Source organism: Manihot esculenta, chromosome 11 (genome assembly GCF_001659605.2).
Source record: "Manihot esculenta cultivar AM560-2 chromosome 11, M.esculenta_v8, whole genome shotgun sequence".
Lineage (NCBI taxonomy): Eukaryota > Viridiplantae > Streptophyta > Magnoliopsida > Malpighiales > Euphorbiaceae > Manihot > Manihot esculenta.
This window is the reverse complement of record NC_035171.2, coordinates 9,186,926-9,191,497: the sequence shown is the minus strand read 5'-3', so window position 1 is coordinate 9,191,497 and position 4,572 is coordinate 9,186,926.

Here is a 4,572-nt window from a genome sequence, read left to right as displayed (position 1 = left end):
TCTGAAGGTTCCCGTGGAGAAGGTCCGTCAGCTCTAGCTCGGATCTTCACCCAAGCTCAGCAGGAGGCAGACACATCGAATATGGTGGTGTCAGGTACGCTCACTTTTGAATGTTCTGATGTGTATGTTTTTGTGAACCCTGGAGTTTCTCTTTCTTTAGTTGCTCTAGGAGCCGTCGAGAGGTTGAGTTGATAGCTTCTGGGCTAGAGTGTTCTCTTTGGGTCAGTGGACCCGAGTGTGATCCATCTATAGCAGAGTCAGTCTGCCGGTTCAGTTCTGTGACAGTTGAGGGTAGATGCCTTCCACCCGACTCTGAAGTCCTAGACTTGACTGTCTGGACGTCAGTTTAGGGTTGGACTGGGTTTTTCTGCTCGTGGTGCTATCTTGGTCTGCAGAGACAAGGTAGTCAGGTTCAGAGGACAGGATGGGTCAGAGGTGGTCTTCTGAGGGAACACAGTAGGGATGCCTAGAGGTTTGATGTCAGCCTGTCAGGTTCGTAGGGTGCATAGGAGGGGTTGTCAGAGGGTTCTAGCTCTTGTTTGAGAGTTTAGTAGTCGGGTCGGGGAACCAGCCTCAGTACCTGTTGTTAGAGAAAGTTTTAGATGTCTTCCCAGCGAGTTGTCAGGTTCACCATCTGTTAGGGAAATGGAGTTGAGCATAGGAGTGGTGTCTGGATCCAGAACCATTTCTATTCTCCCCTACAGGATGGCGCCTGCAGAGAGGTAGTAGTCAGAGTAGGGGCGAGACTTGGTAGACAAGGGTTTTATCCGACCTAGTACCTCACCCTGGATTGCTCCAGTGTGGTTGTGGAAAAAGAAGGATAGATCCTTGAGACTTTGTAACGACTGTAAGCAGTTGACCAAGGTCACTACCAAGGGCAGGTATTCCCATGCAGGATGGATGACCTCTTGGGACAGCTAGCAGGGCTGTTTGTTTTCCAAGATAGATCTGAAATCCGGGTACTACCTGTGAGAGTTAGAGTTAGTTTTGGGTTAGCATTGAGAAGAAGTCAGTTCAGTAGAGAAGAAGAGAAAAAGGGAAAGGATCAGAAAAGCGCAGTGGAAGCCAGTGGAGTTCAGGAGAAGGTTGGGTATTGCTAAGGTGTTTCTTATCGAAAAGTGTGCCTGAGAGACCCGGGAGTTCATACTCCAGCAGTACCTGTGTCTCTCTTTAGAGAGAGGTTTTAGGTTTTGCTTGCTTATTTGCTTGCATGTTCATGTATGATGGATGTTATGATTTGTGAATGCCTGTTTGTTTGTGGAACATTCGGGGACGAATGTTTTTAAAGGGGGAAAAGAATGTAATGCCCGGCTAGATTCCGGCATCGGAATCCCTATCTTCCGGCGGAATCTCCGTTGAAATCGGGAATTCTGAAGATGCCAGAGGCTTCTAGAAGGGTAAAATGTGTTTTCTAAAATGTTTTTACTGATTTCATGGTTTTAAATGAAAAAGAATTGAGTTTTGAAAAGAAAAGACTAAGGAGGCGTTTGCCAAGGTCGGCCGCCGAAAGTGAAGTTCGGCCGCCGAACATGGGAAGGTTTTGGGAGCACTTTTGGCCTCCGAAAGTCTTGTTTTAATGAGCCAAGGTTAGGCCGCCGAACCTCAAGTTCGGCCGCCGAACATGCATGAGTTTAGGGGGCACGTTAGGCTGCCGAAGGTCTTTGACCAGGCCACCTATAAAGAGCCCTCAGATCGGAAATGGGCGAGTTTTCTCCCCATTCTCGAGCTCAGGTGAGTTTTTGTCCTCCCTTGGCCATTTTCATGTTTTTCTTCACTTCCTTCATGCCTTTATGAGTTTCTTGGTTGCTTTGAAGAGTTTTCAAGCTTAGATCTAAGTTTTGGGAGCTTGGAGACCCAAGGAGTAGTTTCCTCCCATCTCCAAGTTAGGGATCACACCAACCCTCGAGCTCCAAGAGGTAAGTGTAGATCTTTGCTTTCCTTTATGTTTTAATGAAGTTTTAAGAGGTTTTAATGGTTGAGTATGGGTAGATATGCATGTTTAGGTTTATGTGGGTTTTATGCCCAATGTATGCTTATGCTTATTTATGTATGTTTATGTGAAGTTATGTTGAAGGTTTAAGCTAGTTTATGCATGTGGGAGAGTGTATGCATGATTGGGAAAGAGCAAGTGAAGTTTAAGCTAGTTTTGATGGTTTTGGCTTATGTGGGTCATAAGATCTTTATGTATGCTTTATGATGTTCTTTGTTGGAGTTTAAGCTTGTTTAAGCTCCTTTGTGCATGGTTAAGGGTTTATGCATGTTTTTGAGAGGTTGGGTACTTGTTTTGGGGTGTTTGGAAGGTTTGGGAGGCTTGTATGCATGAGGCTGAGTTCTAGATAAACTCAATTTCGGCCGCCGAAGGTAGTTTCGGCCGCCGAACCTGCCTATGGATGCATGGTTTGGCCGCCTAACCTTGCCCCCGAAAGGTGAGTTTTGGCTTGAAAGCAGACTTTCGGCCGCCGAAGGAAGGGTTCGGCCGCCGAAAGTGCCTGACTTTCGTCTCTGGAGAGGGACTTTCGGCCGCCGAAGGTGCCGCCGAAAGTGCCCTGTCCAGCCTTTTCAAGGTTGTTTTCTATACATGTTTTGGTGATGTTTTAAGGGGTTTTTGGGGAGTTGTTTATGAGTTGTTTGGAGTGTGTTTGGCACCTCATTCGAGTCCACCTGTGTAGGATTGGACCCGAGGGACCGAGGAGGCCATCAGTGTTAGCAGTTGCAGAGTCAGTCCAGCGTCTGCCAGAGGTGAGTAGAACTAAACTTAATCTTTTATTTTATGAAATCAAATGCCTAAAGCATGTTCATGCATCATGTTTATATGTAATAGGTTGATTGCACTAGTTACACGAATATGACGCATTGCATTATTTACTGTTGATGTGGATGGACCAAGGCGACCCCAATAGCCCTAGTTATGTTATGTTAATGAAGTCCTGAGGAGCCCCTTGAGGGCCAGGCATAATGAAGTCCTGAGGAGCCCGAAGGGCCGGGCATAATGAAGTCCTGAGGAGCCCGAAGGGCCGGGCACCATGTTATGTTACAGTCAGAGGGAGTTTTGGTGGTCATGTCCAATCCGTTTTGTGAAATGTTTATGCTGTGACGCATTTCATAAAAGCATGTAATTAATGAACTGTTTTTTCTGTTTCTACTCACTGGGCTTTTTAGCTCACCCCTCTCCCCTAACCCCAGTTTTGCAGGTCAGAGGTAGGCCGGAAGTCTCAAGAGTTAAGGTTGTGCTTATGTAATAGAATAGAGTTGTGTAGACATGTAATGTAAATTGAGATAATGGATTGTAAGATAATGAATGTAATGTAACGTAAAGTAGAGTTATGTTTATGGATTAGTTCTGTGCTTGGCCCCAAGACTTGGTTAGTCCCTTTTTAGTACATGATGTATGTTATGGTAATGTTGGGTTGTGCTTGAACTAAACTTGTGGCATGTATTGTTTACCACGCTAGAGTTTGATGAGGACCCTAGTGGAGGTCTTATGTTTGTGGTTTGATGCATGCGCAGGTTAGGTTCTAGTTCTTTGGATGTGACTCCGGCTTGATGTATATTATGTTGACCCAGCTAGAGTTTTGATGAGGGCTCTAGTAGGGGGTTCTTTATGTTTTCAGTTATGTTGCATACTGGTCAAGCTCGATATTTACATCATATGTTTCAGTTTTTATGTTGCAGTTTTGATCATGTATGGGATTTGACCAGGTGATAGGATGTATGTTTGGCTTGCTACGGGTCCCGGCGGCCTTAAGCCGATCTGGATCCTAGTGCCGGTAGCGGTTCGGGCCGTTACGGAGGGGTACCGGTTTCCGGGTCGTTACAGAAGTGATCTTTCCTTGTTGCTGCATTTAGCTTCCTATAGTCCATGCATACTCTCCACCCATTCTGAACACGAGTTGGGACGAGTTCTCCCTCGGAGTTTGGAACAATGGTGATCCTAGTTTTCTTCGGGACTATATGTACAGGACTCACCTATTTGCTATCAGAGATTGGGTAGATGATTCCTGGATCAAGAAGCTTGATTATCTCCTTTTTCACCACCTCCATCATGGGGGGGTTCAGTCTCCGTTGAGCATCTCGGACAGGCTTGCAATCTTCTTCCATGTGTATCCTATGCATACATGTGGCGGGCGAAATGCCTTTTATGTCATCTATGGTCCATCCAATGGCTCCTTTATGCTTTCTAAGTACTTGTAGAAGGCTCTCTTCTTTATGTGGACTCAATTGATTTGACACTATTACTGGATGTGTCTTTTCAGCTCCAAGGTACATGTATTTCAAGTGTCCAGGAAGGGGTTTCAAATCTGGTTCTGCACTTTTCTGGTCTGCTGGTAGCTGTTCGGGCAAACAAGTTTCTGCCTTCTTCTCCTCTGCTGGTGGTTTGGTCAAACAGCAACTTACTTGTGCCAATATTCTGGTTGCGCTGGATTCTCCCCTTTCATATTGTTTGGGCAAACAGTAATCTGCTTGATGTTTTTCTGCTGGTTTTTTAGGTGAACAGTGTTCTGTCGAAGTTGTTTGGGCAACTGGTGTGGACAAACTGAGTTCTTCTTGCTGGATTGACTTGGGCAGTCTGTA